The sequence below is a fragment of the Crotalus tigris genome, unplaced genomic scaffold (assembly GCF_016545835.1).
Source record: "Crotalus tigris isolate CLP2741 ecotype Arizona unplaced genomic scaffold, ASM1654583v1 scf7180000018053.2689490, whole genome shotgun sequence".
In the NCBI taxonomy this organism is placed as follows: domain Eukaryota; kingdom Metazoa; phylum Chordata; class Lepidosauria; order Squamata; family Viperidae; genus Crotalus; species Crotalus tigris.
The window spans coordinates 2,329,614-2,355,751 of record NW_024096796.1 but is presented as its reverse complement, the minus strand read 5'-3'; positions in this window follow the sequence as shown (position 1 = coordinate 2,355,751).

Genomic DNA, 26,138 nt, shown 5'->3' with positions numbered 1-26,138 from the left:
TCAAGGTGCAGACTACTACCAGATGCCTGAAAGCACTGAAGCAGGACCGATGCCCATTACAAGAATACATCAGCGAATTTTGGCTGCTGAGCCAAGATTCGGCCTGGAACGAAGCTGCCCTCATGGGGGGGGGGCTTTTTGATGTTCCCCCGACCCTCAATTCATTGGTCCATCTCTGCTTAAGGATTGACATTCGCTTGCAGCAGCAGAGGAGCTGCCATGCCTCCCCGAGACTTGGGAGGCCATGATTGGGTGTGAGAACACAGATATATGGAAAGAGCCTATGGTATTACAGTAGGTGCCGTCTGGCCTTAAAAGACTCTAAGAAGCCACACCCTGGCTGGACTATAAAGAGGAAGAGGCGTGGTAGGGGGGCTGGTTGCCAAAGGCAATTGTTCATGCTAAGGCTTCGTGCTTCTGTCGTCGGATTTCTTGCCTCAGGATTCTTGAACATGTAACTAAGTTTGTTGGATTTCTGTGTGTTTGAGTGACTTAAACCTTGAGCATTCCAGCTGAGAACTCAAAAACTGATCTTGTTCATTTCAACAGCTAAAGGACTGGTTGGAATTTTGTTCCATAAAATCTGTGTCAAAATAAAAGTCCTGCCTTGTTCAGTGCAAATGGGTTTTTCCTCATGAGTAAGCAGTTGAGCAGTATTCGCATAAGCTGGAACAGAACCACAAACTGCAGCTAATTCATGCTTGCTACAGCCAGGCTGATCTCCCTTGAGTGGATGAGTGACTGGTGGATCCTGAGGGTTGAATGGTGAGTGGTGAAAGCTGCAGCAGCCATAACTTTGAAGCCAAAGTGTAAGTAGCTTTTGGGGAATCTGTTGAACTTTGGTTGCTAAGCAATTTGTCATACGTCAAGGACTACCTGTAGAGAATCTGGGTTTATGCAATGTGCTACATTGAACCTAAGGTCCTTTTGGATGACTCATCCTAAAAGATAGAGAAGGATAGTTATGAAAGCACTAAATTCATAGTCCAAGATCTAGTGTAAGGTTTGGGGGGAAATCATATCCCACAAATCTAAGGCCAAGATTCCCATCAGATTTTCTGGAAAATATTCTAGGTAAATGGGAACAATAGGATATCAACAGGCTGAAAGGTATAGAAGAATATATTTGCAGGAAAACGTACCAACAGTGTGAGGGTCTACTCAGAGCTGTTATCACTTCTGAGTAGCTTGTACTTTGAGCAAATCTAATGCACTCGATTTCGGCTGATGTGGGTGGTTGAACATCCTGTTATAAAAAGCTCTGCATTGAAACATCCCATTCTAGACTCAATTTATTTGTCTGAACTACTGAACTTTGCTTAATCCTTTGGACATAAACATGGTGACTTTATTATTCAGAATTCTTTTATTCTTCTTCTGGAATCCCTGCTGAAATTGTCTCATGTTTCCGAGGCCTTGATTTATCATATTTTTTAATAAGGACTGAACATAACTAAAATTAGCACTATGAAAATTCAACTGCCATGGGTTTAAATGATCTAGTTAACCGTGTTCTAAGCCTAGACCTTGAGAATTTTATAGAATATTTCAGATGATTTTCCATAGTTATTAAATGCATGTGAGGAGAATTATAATTCCATGCATATTCAGAGAAAGAAAAATAATTGATTTTGCTATAGAATGTAGGTTTTGCAGAACAGTTTTAAAAAGAATAAATATATATTGCAAAATTCTATAATGAAATAGTCAACCAAGTCAGGTGGTGGAGGGAATAATTAAATAACAAAAGATTATTACAGCCAAAGAAATACCCAGGCTCTTTTGTGCTGGTGCTCAATTATGGTGACACATAATTAAATTGTCAACTCACGCTAAAGTTGACAAGCAATGGATTTGGATTATAAAGATATTTTAGAGGCACTGAATTGTAAATGTATCAATAGGTCAGTTCCCATTTATTTTGTGTGTTCCTAGTGAAAAGGATCAAATGCAAATTACTGTCTTTAGAATGTAATTCACAATCTTGTCTTTTGCCTTCATAAACCATCTATCATATCTATCTCAACTTCACAGCTTGCTTTGTGGTTTCCAATATTGTTATGTTATGTTGCATTGAATTTCATAGAGTATCTTATGAATACTGTTGATTGTACACTTAGTCCAAAAGTTGTTCATTGACTTTGCTCTCCTGAATAAGCACAAGGGGAGGGAAGACTGAATGCTTAAGACAGTTAATGGTTAATCCAACAGCATAAAGCAATGTTAACTTGGTTTTTGCAACAGAGCTGTAGTGTAATGCTTTAAAAGACCTGTGGTTTTGAGTAGAGAATACAATGTTGTTTAATTAAGTCACTTGGCCATAAAGATAACCATGCAGAATATTTAAATGATTCATAAGTGCATTGTCAAAATTGTATACTTAACTTTGCAAAGAGCACCAACATTGGGATGTGGGGAGGTAGAAGAATCCAAGGCAGAAGTGAACAGTTTTGCTCATCTTTACTGTAGCATGCTGTTTTGTTTGTATATCAAAGTTATTATTACAATTGTGGTTTGTGAACTGTTTCATTGCCATCTAGTGGTTTAAAAATCAGCATGATCTAGTTTTTGAATGACAAAATCTGTTCTGCAAGTAGGAATTTACATAAGTTTGATCTGTAAATTCACTGCAGATAGTTTCAAAGGAAAATAACTTTTTAAAGGAATAATAATATGTTAGGTTCTTGTAGTGGCTTTCCAGCTTCTGCAGAATTTCATTGGCTATTTGAGTAGGTAAGGTATTTGAGTGATAGGTTATTCACATATCATCCTTAAATAAAGTTCAATAAATGATACTGTATATAATTTTGCATAGATATATGACTTGGTTTTCTAAGTTGTGAAAAGATTCATCTTCTCTAGGAGATTTAATCAGGAATACAAATGGAATTGGTTTTCTTCAAATATTATAAAATAACTGATATCTTTCTTCACTATCTGATCTGTGCTAGGTGCCTTTATATCATTTGCACGTTACGATATTTATTTTGTAAACGTAATATTATTACTATTGCAATATTATAGTATTAGTAGCAATACATATTAATATTACTATTGTCGTGGAAAAATCCAATGAAAGAAACAAGAGACAGCAACACAAAACAATACTTCTTATTTTAGGTTTCAGAGGTTTATTTCAGCAATAATTTGGAACACACACACAAACATCACTTACATTAAAAATTCATTGCAATGAGGACCAGTGACATAGCAGTCTCAGCAAAGATGGCTATACCCTTTCCCATCCTAAAACCGCAGAGAGATTGTCAGCAATCTTATATTTTCTGTTGACCCTCTGCTGATCATAACTTTCCACATACCCGTGTACATTGGAACCTGCACCTATCAGCTACTTTCAATTCCCCATTTCTCACAGTGCCAGCCCTTATGTTCTAAATATATTTGAAACAAGCAAGCTTAGCAAAAGCATACTGAGTAAAGTACAGTTACAATTGGGAGTATAAATAGCTGCTTCGGATTGTAAAACTGAGCATAGCACAGACTTTGATTCAATACTTTTTCCATGAGGCCTGATTTAGTTCACCTGGGCCTAAACCTTGCATAAAAGAACAGTAGCCAATATTTTCATTTCCCATACTATTATCATTTCTATATTCTATTCTGGCAATGTAAGCAACATTCAAAATATAATCCTATTCTTATTATTTGAAAGTAAATTCTGTTGCATTGAATGGTAACTCTTAAATATATTTTCAATAAAATGTGTATTTTCTTAATATCCTTAGCTTAGAAAGACAGTGAAAGAAGAGAGAGTGCTTTAGATTTATTGAAGTACAGTGAATTAGGTTTCTTTTTTATTTTTCTTAAATTTAGGCTCTTCCAAGATGGACTATGATTGCTAGATTGATTTTTTTAAAAAACGTTATTTATTATTATCATGATTCACAGTCAGCAGATGTTTAGACTGTATTTGGTGTTTTTCTCCACCTTCAAGTCCTTCCCAAGGACTTGGGATAGGCAGATTTTTTTAAAAATATTAAAGAAATAGACACATGATGTAAGGTGTTCCAAGTAAAGTTGCCTTTTACAATTGACTAGTGAGGATTTTTGTCAATGCCAATGGTGTTGACATGATGATCCAAATGTTTTGATATTGCATTCAGGCCATATGTTACTACTGGTACTTTCTTTGGTTTCTTTTGCCAGTTATTCCACTTCTATTTGCTGCATGTCTTTGTGATTTTCTCCAGTTCTTTCTCTTCTTTTCTGCTATCCCCAGGTGCTGTAATATCCACTAACCAGTCTTCCTTGTGTTTCCTATTGACAATTCTTAACTCTGTGGTGTTGTGTGGCAACATGTCTGTTTGAATTCTAAAATCCCATAGCACTTTAGCTTCTTCACTTTCTATTACTTTGATTATTTTGTGATCCTACCAGTTCTTGCTTGGAGGCAAGTGATATTTAATTCCAGAAAAAACAATGCACCATTGTTGCTGCTTTGCCATGCTGTTGTTTGTAACCCATCTGTACGAATTTTTTACAGCAGCTAATTTGGCGGTCCGTTGTTTCTTCAGCTTCTTTGCAGAGATAGCATTTGGTATCTTCTCAGTTCTGGCTTTATATGAATTTATTTTTAAGGCTTTTTTTTTTTTGCAGCCAGTCCCTCTGCCTTTTAGTTCAATTTTCCTGCTCTTAGCCATTGCCAGTTCTTGTTATCTTCTTTGCCTGGTAGGTGTTTTTTTTTTTTTTTAAATTATACTGGCCATGTGATACTTTGCCTTGCCATGTTTCTTTCGTACTCTTTATTTGGTCTTTCTTATAGGCCAGTTTAGTTTCTTTGGTATTTAGTAAGCTTTCGTGATATACTAGCTTCAGTGCATCTTTTTCACTATACTTCAAATATTCCTCCAATGTCCTTGTTTTTTCTTCAGCTCTCTGGTATACTCGAAACATTCCACATCCACCCATGCTACTTATTAATAGAATTATCAAAATTGCACAGTGAATGAAGGGTATGATTCATTGTCATTATTTTTCTGGTTTTCCTATTTGCTTTTAGTTCTACTTGAGTCCAGTCCACTATTCTAGCTGTGTATCTAATAATTGGAAGTGCTCAGGTATTAGCCTTGATGTTATTTCTTCCACTGAGTTTGGGCTTTAAGATATTCTTTACTCTGTACTCACAATGTATTCACCACTAGCCTTCTTCTTGACTTCATTGTGCTTGATGTTGCCAGTTTGAAGGATGCCTGATATGTGCAAAGATCCTCTTCATCCAGATTCATATTTAAGTGAAAATTGGATTTTAAAAAATGTATACTGTACTCTTTTTAGTGTTAAGATCCTGTTTAGGTCTGCTGCATTGTAAGGTTATAAAACATTGAGGTCTACCACCTCAAAATTTAAATCCATATGTATCATCTTTTAAATCCTTTTTAAGATAATTTAGATTCCTCAATTTTATTTATTTATTCATTCATTTATTTAAAAACCAAATACAAAGAGCTACCCACAACCAACGGTGAACATTAAAAATGAGATACCATCTCCATTTGCTATACATATGAAGAACAGTTACAGGAAATGAGTATGTCTAATCTAATGAAAAGAATGACTAGGGGAGACACGATAGTAGTGTTCCAATATTTGATGGGTTCCCTCAAAGATGAGGGAGTCAAACTATTTTCTAAAGCACCAGAAGGCAAGACAAGAAACAATGGATGGAATCTAGCCAAGAAGAGAACTAAGGAGAAACTTCCTGACAGTTAAAACAATTAGCCAGTGGAACAACCTGCCTCCAGAAGTTGTGAATACTCCAACACTGGAAATTTTTAAGAAGAGACTGGACAGCCATTTGTCTGGAATGGTATAGGATCTCCTGCCATGGGCAGGAGATTGGACTAGAAGACTTGCAAGGTCCCTTCCAACTCTATTATTCTATGTTCTCAGAATGTACAAAGATCAGATCCTGGAAGCATCCCAAAGTCCTCCAGTTGAGAAAGTTACAAGTCCAGCCAAGAACAGTGATGCTGTGATGATAATGATCACACCAGGGTTGTTTTTTTTTTTTTTTTTTGACAACCTCATTCCCATCTCATTGCTCTGAACTTCAATATCTTAGATTATGTTTAACAAGTTTTCAAGAATACTCTTATATGTTGTATTCACTGAAAAGACTCTTCTGTATGGGGTATTCATTGAAAACATTGAAATCAGACTTTTCTGGCCAAGCATTATCTTGGCTTTGCAGATTATATTGTTTTGTTTTATGTTTTTCTTGTGATCAGTATCCTTCAGGAATCTTTTCTTGTGGCTGCTTATTTGTAAGAAGCGTTTTTTCCTTCTCCTTTCCTTTCTTAACAGTAATAGCATCATGAGGTCTGAATATATAATGGATGAAGGTCATTCTTTATAAGAATCCTCTCACTTTCTCAGTAGTTTAGCCTATCAATCTGCACAGAGTTCTGAAAATGTCACCTTGCAAAACCATATGGTGTGCTTTGGCAGGAAATTAGAAAGAACAAAAACAATGTGAGTACCAGGTCAGAAGATGGTTATTAATTTTCCATTTCTGACTTTGTTGACAGAGAGAACAATTGTATCTTTTTTACCCAAAGTGTAAAGAAAGGAAACTTTTTAAAAAATTGGATTACAATACGCCAACCTTAGTTGGCTTTTGTATTTAGTAACACAAGACCCTGTGGGAGATTAATCATGATTTGATGAGTAGAGAAAGTATCTAAAATGGAGTTTAATGCAAGATGAAAAAAATGAAAAGCTTAAAGAGAGAAATACATTATAGACAATAAGTACAGAAAGAAGTTATTTGGGATTAGTCCAGGAAAAGAAATTTTCTTTCTTTCTTTCTTTCTTTCTTTCTTTCTTTCTTTCTTTCTTTCTTTCTTTCTTTCTTTCTTTCTTTCTTTCTTTCTTCCTTCCTTCCTTCCTTCCTTCCTTCCTTCCTTCTTTCTTTCTTTCTTTCTTTCTTCCTTCCTTCCTTCCTTCCTTCCTTCCTTCCTTCTTTCTTTCTTTCTTTCTTTCTTTCTTTTTTTGCCATTTCTTTTCAATTAGTGGAAAGAATTTAATTTAGAAATTATTTCAAAGGAGAGAGAAATTTAAGTGAAATTGACTTTGCTTGTCAGAAGGTCGCAAAAGGGGATCACATGACCCTAGGACATGGCGACCATCATAAATATGAGTCAGTTACTAAGAATCTCAGTTTTGATTATGTGACCGAGGAGATACTGCAACAATGAAAAATGATCATAATGATCACCTTTTTCAGTGCCATTGTAACTTTGAATGATCACTAAATGAACTGTTGTAAGTCAAGGACTACCTGTATTTCAAATGGACATTAATGCGTAGATCTACTTGGGACTAGCATCACTTTTTACTATGCTAATAGTGCAGACTTGGATAATCAGCTGCTTAACAGAATAATATGCAGACCTAAATAGCAATCTCTGGCATAAGCTATGATTTTCTATCCCTATCCCATTTTATACCACTGATAGCCCCTGATATAAGCAAGGATGCTCTTATATAAAGTTCACTATATAATGGTCTTGATCTCCATGGGTGGTATCCATCGCTCCTAAAAATTTAATGACTAATAAAGGAGAATATTTGTAGGGTTGATATAAAGGGTCCTTGGTGGTCTCTGAGCTTGCTTGTTTTCTTGATGTTACCTAGTTTGGGTAATGAAACATCTGCAAGAAAACAAGCAATCTCAGAGACCACCAAGGACCTCTCACAGTTTAATGACTGATCAAGCAAACAAGCAAATATAATAATGTGTAGGAATGACTTGAGAGACATGAGTGAGAGCCAGAGGTTGGATTGGCATGCAAAAGACAAAAGGACCATCCTAGTTTTCCAGAGAGTAAAAGGAAAGGAGATGAAAAATAGTTTCAGTCTTGCAATTTCCTGTCTGTGAAAACAATCAGTGGAATGGCTTGCCTCAGAAGTTGTGGGTGCTCCATGACTGGACATTTTTAAGAAGAGTTTGGGCAGTCCAGAATTGGGTAGGGTGTCCTGCTTGAGCAGGGGTTGGACTAGAAGAGTGCAGGGTCCCTTCCAATTCTGTTATTCTGTATTATGTTGATGTAACCTTAAAATAAAGGCAGAGCTAATACTAATACTTAGCCCAGCTAATACACAAGGCTAACAGCAAGTAACTAAATATTGCACAAGAACATACTATATGCAAATGTGCAACTGCAGGCAGAAAAAAATCCTATACCCAAAATATCACCTTGATTACTTAAATGTATTTTTTAAGAAGATGCATATATTTTTATTCAACAAATATATGTATTTGTTGAATATATATATCCTGCCTAACTCTAGCTTTATCTCCATGATATTTCTGGAATATTGATCAGAAAAAGCAAAATAGAACTAATGTTGTCATTTCCCATGGGGTTTCATAAGGAGTAACCCTGTGAGACATCATTGGCCAGAAACCAATTTATCCTTCTCCCAAATTTGCAACATCTTTACTTCAGCCTATTAACAGTTCTAAGAAGCTTCTGGGAAATTGGGTCAACAAGGCCCAATTCTGAAAAGTATCCTGGCTAATAATGTAAATTACTAATTAGAAGTCCATCTGAGTTGTTGTGTATTTTATTCTGGCAAAGGACTCAAAAGTAGAATAGATATATCAGCTTATACGCTTAGTTTAATTAGACATGTATATTTGCATGTTCTAATATAGTAGTAGCCATAGCAACAAAAGAGAAAGTATATCTCTTGTGATACTTTTAATTTTTTTGTATCAAACTGTTATGAAGGCAAAAAAAAAAAATGTGGACAGCTCTAAACAGAAGGAAACTAATGTTTTAAGTTCCAGTTTTAACCTTCAGATCTGGTTAAATGGGCGTCCATTTAGGTCAGTGCTGCCAATTTTGTAATTAAGCTGTACACTAAATAAACTAAACTATATCACTGTTCTAATCATATTTTTTTTCTAATCATTATTATTATTATTTTTTATTGAAAATTTTTAGATATTTTTACAAAAAGCAAAAAAAACAAAAAAAACAATCCTAACCCACCCACCCCAACCCTCCCTCTCCATCCCCACCGACCTTCCCAGAGCTGAATATAGGCTTAATTTAAAATTTTTAAGAATCTTAAAAAAATTGAAAAAGTATTAATCATAAATATATCTAAATACCTTACATAAACAATTTATAAAGTAATTAACAATAAAATATATGTAAAAAAAACATACGTATTAAAAAGAAAAAGTACTTGAAAGAAAAAAATAATAAAAAAGAGAAAGAAGAAAAGAGATATAAAAAAGTATAATCTATAAAATATTAAAGTTTATATACAAGTTATTAGAAAGCTAAATGATATTTTTTTATATCCAATTTATATTGTATGAAATTTATCCATTTTTCCCATACCGCGAAGAATTTCTCTTGTGATTGCTCCTTTAAGAAAGCCGAAATCTTTGCCATTTCCGCCAAATAAGAAACTTTAAAAAACCACTCTTGCAAGGTAGGCAAAGATTCCTTCTTCCAATATTGCCCTACTAACAGCCTAGCGGCCGTAATCAAATTTAACATCAATATAACTTCCTTAGCATCACAATCAGTAACAATACCTAACAAAAACAATTGTGGGGTAAATTTTACCCTCTTTCTAAAAATTCTTTGAATATTCCACCATATCTTAATCCAAAAAACTTTTATATTTTTACACGACCACCAAATATGATAATAAGTAGCATCCAAACAACCACATCTCCAACATTTAGGCTGTAAGTCAGGATACATACGAGACATTTTTTGTGGATCAAGGTGCCATCTGTAAAACATTTTGTAAAAATTCTCCCTTAAGTTCTGGGCTTGTGTAAATTTAACATTCCTCACCCAGATGGTTTCCCAGGTATCTAGTAGAACTGGTTCACCAAAATTTTGTGCCCATTTAATCATACATTCTTTAATTAGTTCTGATTCCAAGTCCAGTTCTACTAGCACCCCATAAATTCTCTTAATGTGAGTTTGCCTTTGATCTTTTACTTGTTTAAAGAGATTTTCATCTTCTCTGAGCAGACCCACATTACGATCTATCTTCCATCTATCAGCTATTTGTCTATACTGAAACCATGAATATATAATATTTTCATGTGCTAAATCTTCCAAAGATTTTAACTGCCAATTTTTATCATCCCACCTGAGTAATTGCGCATAAGAAACACTATCCATCTTAACTCCTCTTCTTATCCCCTCTATCGCATGCCAAGGTATAGCCCATAATGGTATTTTAAACTCACTTTTATAATATTTCCTCCAAACCCGAAGTAAAGAAATCCTTATAATATGAGATTTAAAAACCCGATCCACTTTTTTATTAAAAATTAGATAGGCATGCCATCCAAAAAGTAAATCCCAACCCTCCAAATGGAGTATTTCTACATTTGTTAAATCAACCCAATCACTAATTAGTGTTAAAGCCACAGCATCATAATATAATTTCAGATTCGGTACCTTGAGTCCACCTCTCTCACGGAAGTCTTGCATAATTTTAAGCTTTACCCTTGGTTTTTTCCTTGCCCAAATAAATTTGTTGATACCTTTCTGCCATTCATTTAAATTAACCTCATTCTTTAAAATAGGTAACATTTGAAATAAAAAGAGAAATTTTGGCAGGACATTCATTTTAATCACTGCAATTCTTCCCATAAGAGATAACTGTAACTTCTCCCAATTTTTCAAATCTTTTTGTACCCTGACCCACAGCCTTTCATAATTGTTTTTGTACAATTTTACATTAGAAACAGATAGGGTAACCCCCAGATATTTTATCTTATCAACAACTTCAAAGTCTGTCAGATTAACCAGAATCTGCTTATCCAAATTAGTCATGTTTTTAGATAATATTTTAGTCTTATTGTTATTAATTTTAAAATCCGAAACTCGTCCATATTGGTAAATCAGTTGTAATAAGTTTACTACAGAATAGGTAGGTTGAGACAAAGTAACCACCAAGTCATCTGCAAAAGCTCTTAATTTATATTCTTTTTTTGTTAACTTCTATTCCTTTTATTTCCTGCGACTCTCGGATTTTGATCAGCAAAATTTCCAGAGTTAAAACAAACAGTAACGGTGGCAATGGACATCCCTGTCTTGTACCTTTTTCTATTGTAAAAACCTCTGACAAATCCCCATTAACAATAAGTTGTGCCGTTTGTTTTTGATATATAGCACCAAAAGCTTGTGATATTTTTTCTCCAAAATTCATTTCCTCAATTAATCTTAACATAAACTGCCAATTCAATTGATCAAAAGCTTTTTCAGCATCTAAAAATATCAGCCCTGCAGAGATTTGGTTATTCTTATCTAAATATTCTAATAAATTAATAATTTGTCTAACATTATTCTTCATATACCTACCAGTTATAAAACCCGATTGGTCCTTATGTATAAGCTGATGCAAAACCCTCATAAGCCTATTAGCTAAAATTTTTGCAAAAATCTTATAATCTACATTTAAAAGAGATATGGGCCTATAATTCTTCGGTAAAGTGAGATCTTGATCCTCTTTTGGAATCAAAGATATAAAAGCTCTACGCCATGATGGAGGAATCTCTGAGCCCTGTAGTATATTATTAAAAAGCTCACATAAAGGTTGAATCATCTCTTCTACCAAGGTTTTATAATAAATGGATGTCAAACCATCCGTACGCGGTGCTTTACCTAATTTTAATTGCTTAATAACTGTCACAATTTCCTCATTGGTGATTAAACCATTAATTTCTTGTTTCTGATCTTCTGTTAATTTAGGGAAGTTGGCCTCACTTAAATAATTATTTATATCTAAAGTTTGTACATTAGTACTCTTATATAATTTTTGATAGTAATCTAAAAAAGATTTCTTGATCAACTCCTTCTGATAGACTAATTTACCATTATAATTTATTTTGTCTATAATTCTCTGTCTCTGTTTCTTTCTTAATTGGTAAGCCAACCATCTCCCTGGTTTATTAGCATTGCAAAATGTATTTTGTTTCATAAACAATAAATTAGTTGCGGTTTGATCCGCCATCAACATATTAAATTGTGTTTTTAACAACTTTATAGATTCTTTAACCTTTTCATCTGTAGGATTTAAAATCAAAGAATTTTCTTTTAATTTAATCTCATCTTCCATTTCCTTACGTTTCTGAATCTGCTTTTGTCTATAGACATGATTCATTTTTATCAAAATCCCACGCATGAAAGCTTTACCTGCATCCCATACCATTGATATTGAAGTTCCCTTATGCATATTTAAAGCAAAATAATCCTTTAAATGCTCCTTTAATTTTTGAACATTCTTTTCTTGTTTAAATAAGTTCTCATTCACCCTCCACGATCTCCTCTCCTCTTTTTCATCAGCCAACTCCATCCAAACTGGACTATGATCCGTCAACGACCTAGGAAAAATTTTTACATTCTTTACCCTGAAATATAAGTCAGTTGTAATCAGGAAAAAGTCAATTCTTGAGAAGGATTGATGTCTATCTGAAAAGAAGGTGAAGTCTCTCTCCTCTTGGTTACGTTCACGCCAATAATCTCTCAGCTCCCAGTCCTCTTTCAAATCAAAAAAAGCTTTGGGTAATTTAGCCTGTTTGAAAAAAGTAGAAAATCCTTTTTTATCCCTTTGTGTATCTAAAACACCATTCCAATCTTCCATTAATATCACAGATCTATAATCCAACGAACTTAGTTTCTGATGTAGCAGTCTATAAAATTGTTCCTGTTGTTGGTTTGGTGCGTACAATCCCACTATAAGTATTTTCTTACCATATAAACCAAGTTCAATCATAACATATCTTCCTTGAGGATCTGATTCTACCAAACAGACTGGTAAGTTTTGCTTAACATAGATAACTACACCCCCTTTTTTCCCAGGAGCAGAAGATACAAAATGAGATCCCAAACGAGCATTGACTAAATATTTTTGATCTTTAGGTAAAATATGTGTTTCCTGCAAACAAATAATATCATTATTATGTTGCTTTAAGTAATGAAAGATTTTCTTTCTCTTCTGAGGGGAGTTGAGGCCGTTAACATTCCAGGTCAGGAACTTTACCATCTCCCTTAACCAGAAGCCTGGAGAAGACTACCTGAAGGTCTGCCATTGAAGAATGTGTTGCAGAACTCTTGGGTCTTGCTCCTCCCACCGGCAACGAGACACTTTCTTGAGAAGATTCTTTGACTTCTTTCTTTTGTTGTTCCTTTTCCTTGCGTCTATGTGCAGCACGAGTCATTCTTTGCTCTTTGATCTCTGTCGAGACCATTCAACCTGTGACTTTCCAGCAACCATCAGACCTAATCCTTCAGACTGCTGTTCCACCTCTTTGCCATCCAAAGCTTTCTGAATCATGAATGAAGATGAGCCTGCTCCCAGGACCGAGTTATAGAACTCTTTTGCTTTAGTAACAGTGTTAAGACTGTAGCGTGTCCCCGCATGGCTCAAAACAATACCCATCGGAATCTCCCATCTGAATGGCATCAATCTTGTTTTAAGTTCATTAGCTAAAAAAGCAAAATCTTTTCTATTTCTTAAAATTTTAGATGGGATTTCCTTTAGAATGATGACATCTTGGGCAGCAATCTGAAACCTCTTATTATAAAAAGCTTGTATGATTTCATTATGCAGAGATCTCTTGGCAAAATAAATCACCACATCTCTTGGTAAATTCTTTTGCTTCGCAACCCAAGAGTTAACTCTGTAAATTTTTTCCACTTCTCTACGTAATCCATCTTTATCCCTATTCAAAACAACAGCAAGATCATTAACCACCATCTCTATCAAATCTTGATTCATATCTTCTTTCAGACCCCTGATTCTCAGGGCATATTCCATTTCCCTGTACTGAGACATAAGAATATCATCTTGTGAAATTTCCATCTTTTTTTCCATATCTTCAAATTTATCTTCCAAGAGGTCTACTTTATCTGCAACCTCTTCCACTCTGGAGTCAAGCTTCTTGACCACAGAAGCCAATCCTGATAAAGCTGTTACTATATCTTGCCTCAAAATAGTATTATTCTCCTCTAAGAGCTCCTTCATTTCCTTTCTGCTTTCAGATTTATTCTGTTCAAGAAGGTCCTTCATTTCCTCTCTACTTTCAGATTTATTCTGTTCAAGAAGGTCCTTCATTTCCTCTCTGATTTGGGATACAGCATTTCCCATTATATCTTTCATGTCTTGTACAGATAATACTGGCAAAGGAGGAGAAGGTGGAGGTGTAGCTTTAGGTTGCTGTCCTGATGGTGTAGCTTTAGGTTGTTGTACTGGTAGAATTGCAGGGGAAGAAGCCACCTTAGAAACTGTAGAGGCTGGTTGCCTCTTTGAAGCCATTTTTTTAAAAAATCTTATTCTCTCTGTCTTCCTTCTTAAAAAGAAAAAAAAAGTACTAAAATCCTCAAGGTTTGAAAGAAAAAAAAAAGCAAAGGAGAGTGCAAAAAAAGCTTCAAAGCCACCAGAGCACTTTCAAAAAAAAGAAAAGCTTAAAAGAAAAGAACTATAGTCCATTCCGTTCCGTTTAAATCAATGCTTTCTTTCCGGGAAAAAACAACAACAACAAAGGCACTTTCAAATCGCCATCTTACTTTCACTCTCTGCACCAGCAAAAGACAAAAGAAAAAGAAATCAACATAGACTAAAAGAGAAATGAGACACTACAAGTAAAATCCTTTAAACAGCTCTGTCCGCTTTAAAAGTCACTCACCAGAACACTTTAAGCGCGGAGATGGTAGCGGCGTTTCACTTTGTTTCCGAGGAAACAAAAACAGCTGGGAGGCGGAGAGAACACGAACTCCGAGGGAACGCTCTTTCTACCCCCAAAAAAAAACTCCAGGGGGGTTTAAGAGGTTCTACCTCTATTCGTGTAGTTCTCTACCCCTTCCCTTAGTCCGGGAAGGGGATTTCGAGTCGCGGGCCAGCTGATGTCCGCTGTGCTCCGCAGATCTAACGCCGTCCCAGGAGGACGGCTACACTGTAGCCGCCATCATCGTCGCTAACCACCGGAAGTCCTAATCATTATTTTTTTAAGAAGAGACAGGACAGCCATTTGTCCAAAATGGTATAGGGTTTCCTGCCTGAGCAGGGGGTTGGACTAGATGACCTCCAAGGTCCCTTCCAATTTTATTATTGTTGTTGTTGTTGTTGTTGTTGTTGTTGTTATATGAAATAGATCAGGAATATAAATACAATACCTTTTTCTTTTTCCTGATAGTCTCTAATGTACAAATCAAATATTAAAGATTAAAAGGCAAAGTAAATGCTTTCAATACATTTTTCCTTTTCAATCAGTTAATGTGCATCATGGCTGGAATTTGTTAACTTAGCGTGACCCACCCTATCCCATTTACATACACATAATTGATTGATTGGTTGATTGACTGACATTTTCTCCAACAGTGAACTGTTTAACTATTTACATTACAGTAATACTTTATAGATCAACTGATGTATTTATTCAGTTTGCATAGTTATTTACAGGCCTTTTCAGTAAGCCCATAAAGCCGCTGCATTACTTGATAATCAAATGTGTTTACTTACGGTGAATGCATTCATGGAATCCTAGAATTGAAAGAAGCCATTTAGACTATTAAGAGTAACCCCTGGTCAATACAGTAATCCAACATAAAGCATCACTGAAAGTATGATCTTTGCATAAATATATCCAGTGACTCTATGTTTTCTGTGAATAATTGGTTCTCTATTAGACTTTTCACCCTGTTAGGAACCTTGTTTTCTAATGTTCAATTAGACCTATCTTTCTGTAAGTTAAATCTATTATTCCATCCCATGTACTCTGGAATGATGGAGAAAAGGTCTTGTTGTCTTCTGAGCAACACCTTACAACTAGCTGAAAAGAGTTTCCCTGATTCTCTCTGTTCCAGATTAAGTCTTCCCTTGTGAAGACTAAATATTCTGACTTTTTCAGTCTCACTTCACTTCTAGTTTCCTGTTGTCTTGCTCTCTGAAGCTATTCCAGTTTTTCTGAATCTTTCTTTAGAGTTCAGTGCCCCAAGCTGGATATTATACACATACATGCAGTGGTGGAATTCAAATATGTGAACAACCGGTTCTCTGTGTGGATGCCACTTCTGAGCCTGGGCAACAAAAAATTAGCTACCGGTTCTGCCGAAGTGGTGCAAACTGGCTGAATCCCACCACTGCATACATGCAAATTAAAAGGGATCTTTTACTGTTAAAGCAGCCAAACGGTTCTTTAAACAGTTAACAGTCGGTCCCACTGCTAGTTCATATCCAGTTTGCAATCCAATCATGTCCAGTTCTTGCTATGCCCAGGATGTTTTTCACAAGCACAATTACCCAGCCATTCTATCGGAACATTTTATTTTTATTTTTTTGTTTCCTTGGAGAAGAACATTGCATTTGCTTCTTTTAAATTTCATTACGTTATTTTAAGCCTGTTTCTTTAACCTATAGAAAATGTTTTTTTTATTTCAGTTTTTGTCTTATAGTGCATTAGCTATCTCCCCAAAATTGTACATCTGTGAATTTAAGTACTCCCTAGATCTTGTCATCCAAAACATTAAGAAAAATGTTGAAAAGTAAAGCACCTAACACTGAACTTGATGACATCTTCCTGAACACTTTAGTTTGATAAGGAAAATTAGACTACAATTTTCAGTCCAATTACTGTTCCTGTATGCTTATACTGTTGCCTTGATTTCAATTCCCTTGCTTTTATTCCTTTGTTCTTACATTTCACCATATGCATTTTATTTTCTGTAACTGTCTTGACAGTTGTATAAAAATAGGATATCTATGGAAATTCTCAATCACTGAGCCATGGTTGTCCAAAGGAGCTTTTTCCAAACGGCAACTTGTTTTTTTTTTTCCTTTGAAAACATTTTGCTTCTCACCCAATTCTCACCTAATTGTTAGGACTGAAGAATCTTCTTGGGTGAGAAATCAAACATTTTCAAAGGAAAAAAATAAGAAAGTCCAGTTGCCTTTTGGAAAAATTACCTTTGAGAGAAAAGTGGGATATACCGGTAATGCAATAATAATTACTTATAAATTCACCAGAGGCATTGCTCTCCTTTAAGACATGGATGATAGGATGTTGGAGACAAAATGGGCGAATGAATATAGAAAATATAGTGTCCTTCTGTTATATATGATCCTAAATGTATATTACCCAAATAGATACATAGAAATTCAGATTTCAGAGAAAAAAAATCACATACAACTGCTCAAATTTCAGTTTCTTTCACCAACAGAGAGATGAGAGTTAAAGGATTTTAAGAATTAGTAATAATATCCATTACAAAGTATAATTATTCCTTTTTTTCCGTTCATTCTTATATTTAACTGAAGAGCTAACTAAAATAAAATATATTCACCTTATGAGGTTGGAATGGACACTTTGATCTCTTTCTTTTAAATTTTAGATTATATAGAGACAGGCAGCTGATAGATCTGATCTGATATATTGCACATATCAAACATATTGCTGCCAAAAAAAATATTTTTTTGCTTCTTTCTATATAAATCTAAATGTACCTTTCTTATTTCTTCCAAAAATTCAGTCTAAGTTTTGGATTATTCTTCTTTGTATCATCTTTGTAAGAGATTGGGTTGAAGAGTGACCTGTTGACCCTTGAATTTTATGAATTAGAATCAAATGTTATTCTTCTATTTTGCAGTCAAGCCTCACTCATGAATGGTTGTCATTATGGATGTACTAAAATATTTTATATTCTTTATTTGTTTTTCATATCCATTCTATTTTATTGTATTTGTTATTCATTACTATTGGAATAATGGTGATTTTGTTAAATTCAGAAGTACATTTCCACTATGAGAAATTGAATCACTTTTTCTATTTTCTTACTCAATTAATCCTTATTTCTATTCAATTATTCTTTATGATCTTTGCTTCTATTGAAACAGCTTGTCTTTTATCTTCCTTCAATTCAGATATGATACATTTTGTTGTTGTTTTCCTGAAATATTATTTCCTGCTTCAATAAAAAAAATTGTACGAAGCAGGAAACCTGTTCAGTAATATTAGTAAATATTGAAAATAATCAGTTTTAAAATGTCAGTCATAACCTTTTCTAAGACAGAGATAGGTATTATGCTTCAACCTATTTTTCAAAGCATCTGAAGGCAAGACAAGAAGCAATGGTTGGAAACTAACTAGGGAGAGAAGCAATCTAGAACTAAGAAGAAATTTCCTGATAGTGAGAACAATAAACCATTGGAACAGCTTGCCTTCAAAAGTTTTGGATGCTCCATCACTGGAGGCTTTTAGAAGGAAACTGGACAGCCATCTGTCTGAAATGGTATAGGGTCTCCTGCTCAAGCAAGAGATTGGACTAAAAGATCTCCAAGGTTCCTTCCAACTTTAATGTTCTATGTTCTTTAACACCCAAAATCCCAGCCACCAGGCTGCAAATTAAAGGCCAAAAACATGTGGTAGATAAGAAATAGTCCACACTTCTGCCTCTGCCACTGAAAATAGATAAGTTTGTCTACTTCGATAAAACATCTTAAATAAATATCAAAAACTCTTAGGTAAACCAAATATCTGAAAATGAAGCCTTAAAACTGAATATGAAGATGATGAAGTCATGAATAACCTCTACATTTAAGAATGATTATCAACAATATACAAACCAAATTAGGGTAACAATGTACAGCTTGGGAAAAAAATGGGTGCAGTGATGTTTCTGTACCTCTGTACCTAAAAAAAAAAATCAGAAATATGCAATTAGTAGTTTTCCTATGATACTTTATGAATGTGAAAGTTTGACTTTGAAGAAATAGTTTAGAAAGAGTTTTAATGCTTTTGAACTCTGGTGTTCCAAAAACAATCTTGAGAATACCAGGGATAGCTCAATAAATGGAACATCAAACAAACCAGCTGACACTTGTTACCCAAGGCACAAATAAGCAGGCTGAAACATAAATGTTTTGGATAAAAAATGAAGAGACCCAGCTTTGAAAAATCCATAATTTTGGAAATGTGCAAAGGAAGAGAAGAGGAGAATTACTAGAACTCAGGTGAACTTGATTACAATTGTGATGGGTGCATCATTCGGGGATCACAAGATCAAGTTGGGACGAAATCTTGTTAAACAAGGTCGATCTATGTGGTTGCTAAGAACCATTGCCAATCTGGCCCATATTCAATCAGTTGACAAATACTAGAACAGAGGCTGAAGTGATAGCAAAGTACAAAGTTGAGGGCCCAAAGTTGAGACAGAAAAGAACTGTCTATCTAAACAAGTGAAAGCTGGGTCAGAAATAGGCTAAGAATAGATATCTGGAAAGACAGCAAGGGAAGAGTAGGCAGTTGTTAGAATCATTTGTTTCAGCTTCTTCTGTTCTCTATATAGACTGTGACAGTTTTGGAACATTCTGCTTTTATTCAGTCTCATTCCTGCTTCTGTCAGCTAAGGATATTACTATTGTAGTTTCTGATGTTTGATGTACACACTGTAATCTTGTCCTCACCACTGTGTTCCTTATTGCTGCTTGATATAATTATTGCTTTGTCCTTTGTTTCAGGAGAGTTGCCCAGAAAAAAAAAATGCCCATTTTCCCCAACTGTTTCTTTTTTCTTACTTACATGCTCGTGTACCAACAATGCTGCCCTGTTTTCATACTATTGAGTCCTCTACCCGCATTTAGAATGCATGAACACTAGTTTTCTGCTTTGATTTTAAGTCACTGCTCAGGAATTGATTTATTGTGTCACTCACATAGTCTTTATGAAAACCACAGATGGTGATGCATTACGTAGCTTCATTGGGATGTTAATTTTTTTTTTAAAAAAAGAAAGAGGTGTGAATATTGTTTATTTATTTATGTTTAGGATTTATAAGGCTGTCCAGCTCAAACAATGTGACTCTGGGTGGTGTAGAGCATAAAATGCAAATAATAGAGAGAAAGAGACAGAGAGAGAAAGAGAGAGAAGGAGGAAGAGAGAGACTCTATAGCAATAAACAAATGCAATATAAGAAAAATATTGACTAACATAGTGGTTCTCAACCTGTGGGTCGCGACCCCATTTGGGGTCGAACGACCATTTCATGGGGGTCGCCAAACAATGGAGTCCGCCATTTTTTCCCCTTTTCCTTAGTTGTGCTACTCCCTTTTATTCTATTGGCTTTTGAAAGCCAGTAGAATAGACTTTCTTGAATAGAGTCTAATTCTATTGGCTTTCAAAAGCCAATAGGAATTGTCCAGGCTGTCTCTGCCCTGCTGAGCCTGCCAAAAGTCCCATTCTGCAAACGATGCTGCAAGTTGTCTGCAGCGAAGGCGAGCTGTCTGGAAGTTTCCACCGCTCCTTGCTGAGCAACTACTAAAAATGTAAGTAAAAGAGGGCCAGGGGTGGGAGGTGGGAGGCCGGTGGGCGCAGGGAGGGTTGCTGGCATGCATGGGGCCCAGCGGGTGCCTTACCTTCGTTGGGCTGGGCCAGCTGGTGGCCCAGCCGGTGGTCAGCCTGCTCCATCTCTGCCGCTTGCCAGCTATGCCTCGGCTGGCGCAGGGGGCAGCACTCCCGGGCAGGGAAAGTCCTTGACTTTCGACCGGTTGGGTAGTCCTCGACTTACGACCAGTTGGAGGTCACGGCATTAAAAAGGTTGAGAACCATTGGACTAACAGATATTCAATTGGCCTCTAATGTGTTGGGTAAGTCTCTTAACCCATTTCCTATTGGTGAGAGGATTTAGTCATTATATATCAGGCAGGAGTACAGGGGCAATCTCAAAAAAGACATGCTTCTTATGTCCCATAAGATGACAAGATTTAAAGGATCTGGTGCATACTCTCCCTTTTGTGTGAGTCAAGGACAAATGTTGTTGGGAGGAGGCAAACCTGCAATTACCATGGTGTAATACAGGTAGTCCTCTACTTACAACTACAACTGAGCCCAAATTTTTTGTTGGCTAAGTGAGATATTTTTAAATGAGTTTTGCCAATTTTACGACCTTTCTTGCCGCATTTGTCAAGTGAATCACAGTAGTTGTTAAGTTACTGTCATGGTTTTTAAATGAATGTGGCTTCCTCATTGATTTTGCTTGTCAGAAGGTCACAAACAGGGATTCATATGACCCCAGAACACTGCATCCTACATAAATTTGAGTCATTTGCTAAGCATCCCAATTTTGATCATATGACCATGGAGATATCTGCCACGGATGTAAGTATGAAAAATGAACATAAGTCAATTTTTTCAGTGACATTGTAACTTTGAATGGTCAGTAAACAAACTGTTGTAAGTTGAGGACTACCTGTAGTTCAGCCGAGGAGTGATGAATGTGTAAATGACCACGAATAGCCCTCCCAGACCATGAATGGTTGCAACTGATGCAGAAGATGCCATTGGGAAAAGGCCCCCTAGCTCTGCTCTTTGAGCAGGATCTGTAAACCCAGAAAAATCCCATATTACACACCAAATCTGAATGGAATAGTACCCCAACATCTATAACCAACTATGGAAACTCTGCAACTCCCAGATTTTGGGGACTTAAAACTTACAACCGCTCTGTGGCAAGTTTGAGTCACAACCTGTTCTTCCTCATTCAGTATTAAGGAACAATTCATACATTTTAATACGGGTTCATTAAAAGCAATATTCCTCCTGTATATTTTTTAAAACAGAAAAGTAGTCAGTAATATAAAATGAGACAAATGCAGATTGTCTGCCTCTTCCTTGTCACATTCTGCATCTGTGTTTAACTACATGATTTGTTCCCCCTGCCCCACAGCAGGTGCGAGAGTGCCAAACGTCACTTGCCTTTCAATGAAATTATTTTCATGCATTCTTCCAAATACTTAATTACTCTATTGATTCTTTCTTGTTTTCATGAATACCATTGTTTTGAATAAAGGAGGAATGATTTAAATAGCCACAATTAGCAAATAATTCCTTCTCTAGGTTGAATTTTGCAATAAACGTGGTGACTTTTATTGGGAGAAGAATTATGTTCTGCTTTTTACTGAAGTTGTTTGAGGGTCTTTAATTGTATATGAGGGCCATCTTTAGTTGTTTATATTGATTTATCTTAGGGATCCACATTAGAGATGCAGGTTCCCAGCATGAACTCATGAACACTTAAGAGACGAGGTGGTGCAGCAGTTAGACTTTAGTACTGCAGGCCACTTTAGCTGACTGTGTTCAGCAGGTCAGCGGTTCAAATCTCACCGGCTCAAGGTTGACTCAGCCTTCCATCCTTCCGAGGTAGGTAAAATGAGGACCCAGATTGTTGGGGGCAATGTAAATATATATATATATATATATATATATATATATATATATATATATATACATTGCTTACTGGTGTACACCACTTAGAGAGTGCTTGCACTTAAAGCGGTATATAAGTCTCATAAACAAACAAACAAACAAACAAACAAACAAACAAACACTTTACCACCCTGCAATCAAATCTATTCTTTTCCGGCCCCAACATTTCAATTTTTACACAACTTAATACCTAGAAAGAGTTATACATTTTTAATAAGTGCTTGCACTCTCTGACTGAAGAATCTTGATAAATAGATTGCTTTTTTCATTTAATACAAATTAGAAATGAAAATGAGCAGCAATGCACACTTTCTCTGAAAAAAAGCAAACATTTACCCCTGCAAGTAGACTAGAGGGGTTTGAATATTGGCAGTGATAAACAGTCTTCATAGAGAGATATGACTTGTTTATTCTATAGGATTTTATTTTAAAAATCAGACTTATTGACCACTTTGAAAAATGGCTATTTGAAGGTTGCAAAACTCCTGCTACATTTTAAAACTTTGCAAAAGCTTTTGTAATAGTTGGTTTCTAACAATTCAGAGGACCATGTATTAAAAACTAGCTGCAAGTTTCCCAGTTATCGGGGAAGAAAGCTACTTCCTTGTTAGATTATAGGAAGGCTGTTAGAATGAAAATTAGAAAGTTCTAAATGAAAAATATTTCAGTTGCTAGGATTCTTGTAACCCCATTCTGTTTATCTCAATAAAATCTTGCTTTAAAAAAAAACTCTGTAGAAAACATGCTTAGTGAAGAATCATTTTTTTAAGAAAACTGCCCCCCCCCCCCAAGATAAAAAGAGGTGTCAAAATGGATACGGTGTCTTATACACAGTTACTTAGATGGGATGGACAAAACTGGCAGTTAAAACTATTGGAAGAGCTAGCACATGAAAATATTATTTATTCTTGGTTTCAATATAGGCAATTAGTAGACAGATGGAAGATGGATCGTGGGGTGGGTTTCCTCGGAGAAGATGAAAATCTTATTAAGCAAGTGAAGGACCAAAGATTAACTCATATTAAGAGAATTTATGGGGTTCTAGTGGAATTGGATTCAGAAACAGAATTAATTAAGGATTGTATGATTAAATGGGCGCAGAATTTTGGTGAACCAGTTCTACTGGATACCTGGGAAACTATTTGGGTGAGAAATGTTAAATTTACACAAGCACAAATTTAAGGGAGAATTTTTATAAAATGTTTTTTAGATGGCACCTTGATCCACAAAAAATGTCTCTTATGTACCCTGACCTACAGCCTAAATGTTGGAGATGTGGTTGTTTGGATGCCACCTATTATCATATTTGGTGGTCGTGCAGAAATATAAAAGCCTTTTGGATCAAGATATGGTGGAATATCCAGAGAATTTTTAGAAGGAGGGTAAAATTTACTCCACAATTATTTTTATTAGGTATAGTTACTGATTGTGATACAAAGGAGGTTATATTGATGTTGAACTTGATCACAGCCGCAAGGCTGTTAGTAGGACAATATTGGAAGAAGGAATCTTTGCCTACTTTGCAGGAATGGTTTCTTAAAGTGTCTTATTTGGCGGAAATGGCAAAGATTTCGGCTTTCTTAAAAGAACAATCGCAAGAGAAATTTCTTGCTGTTTGGGATAAATGGATAAAGTTTATACAATTTAAATTGGATATAAAAAAATATCATCTAGCTTTTTTATAACTTTTATTTTTATATATATACATATATTTTAGTGTTATATTCTTTTTTTCATATAATTTTTTTAACTTTTTTTAATTAAACCTATATTCTGCTCTGGGAAGCTCCAGGGGGGGAGGGAGTGGGGGTTTTGGGGAGGGTTGGGGAAGGGTTGTTTTGTTTTGTTTTGCTTTGTTTTGTTTTGCTTTGTTTTTGTATTGTATTGTATTGTTTTTTTGTCTTTTTGTAAAAATTTATAAAAATTTTTAATAAAAAAAAAAAAGAAAACTGCCCCCCCCCCAAAATCTGACAGTTTACAGAAAAAGACTTTTTAAGAATTTTGAGCCAGTGTGCATATTATTACTGCAATACTATATGAATTTAGTCAGCAATCACTTATTAATTAAACTGATAGTTTACCAGATTTGATTCATGGCTTGCTTATTGGATCGCCGAGATAACTTTCCCTCAAAGATACTGTGATAATTTTTTTTTCTAAAAGACCTAGCTTGTGGAAGATCTGCAATTTCCTATCTATAGACAATGATAGGTTAATAGCCTGGTAATATATTATTTGGCTGAGAGCTGGTTTAGTCTAGTGCAGGGGTAGACAACCTCGGCTCTTTTATGACTCATGGACTTCAACTCCCAGAATTCTGAGAGTTGAAGTTCATGAGTCATAAAAGAGCCGAGGTTGTTTACCCCTGGTCTAGTAGTTAAGGCACCAGGTTAGAAACTAGGAGACTGTGAGTTCTAGTCTTGCCTTAAGGATGAAAGCTGGCTTGGTGACTTTGGACCACTCACTCTCTCTCTCTCTATCAGGCTCAGACAACAAGCAGTCAATCAGTTCCTATCAGAACAAATGGATCAACATTCGATTGATCTGAAAAAAGCAATACAAATTCTTCATTTGCAGGAAAAAAATAGGAAGAAAAAAAATCTTTGGCAACCAGTTGTGCAAGCAGAGAAATAGACTCCTTTTCTTCCCTTTTTTTTAAAGATAGGAACATTTGCTTTTCTTATAGAGTCTATAAGAATCTGAATTATTAACTGTCAAAGCAAATTGGTGGCATATAAAAGTCAATGGAATTCAGGGTGGGCTGGACTTAGATCTCTTTTGGGTAGGAAGGGATTAGAGACTGATTATACATTTGACCCCTCCCTCAATCTCAGCCTGGGTGTCTCCTACAAAATAGCTACTTTTAAAATGAAGCTGGGAAGCTGGTCAGTTTATTACCAAACCAAACTGCATTCCCTTTCCATCTCAAAATCTTTTTCATGTCCATGACCTAATATTGTTACAACCTTCCCAATCCCATTACGTCCACCGTACTTACCAATATTGGAAGGCAATTTTTTATGCTTGGTTCATTTCATGTTATTTGTTATTAGTTCCAGGCCAATGGCAAATATTTGTTAAATAATAGTTAATTGATCATTCATTTTTCTTTCTTTTTCCATTTATACCATAACAAAACTAAAGACAGCATTAGGACTCCATTGCTCTTCCTATTTTTTCCTTACAGTATTTCTATATTTTCAGTTCATTTTTATCAGTTGTACATGAATAAAAACTTTTAAAAAAATTGCTTTCATTTAAAACATTCACAGAGGCTGCTCGCCTATTACTAGAATTACTGTGATACATAATATTAATAATAATAATAACAACAATAACAACAACAACAATAATAATAATAATAAAGTTGGAAGGGACATTGGAGGTCATCTAGTCCAATCCCCTGCTCAGGCAGGAAACTCTATACCATTTCAGACAAATGGCTGTCCAGTCACTTTTTAAAAACTTCCAGTGTTGGAGCATTCACAACTTCTGGAGGCAGTTTCTAACTGTCAGAAAATTTCTCCTTAGTTCTAGGTTGCTTTTCTCTTTGGTTAGTTTCTGTCTGTTGCTTCTTGTCCTGCATTCAGGGTGCTTTGGAGAATAGCTTGACTCCCACTTCTTTGTGGCAACCCCTGAGATATTGGAACACTGCTATCATGTCACCCCTTGTCCTTCTCTTCATTAGACTAGACATATCCAATTCCAGCAACCGTTCCTTAATTGCAAAGAAAAAATATTTCTTTGCAATTAATTTAGAGTATGCAGGACAAACTAATCATGAACTGAATGAAATTCAGCATTATTATTAGGAAGTTTTCCAAAAAGACACAAGTAATGCAATATTTAAAGCAGATGTGGAAGCATTGTGTAG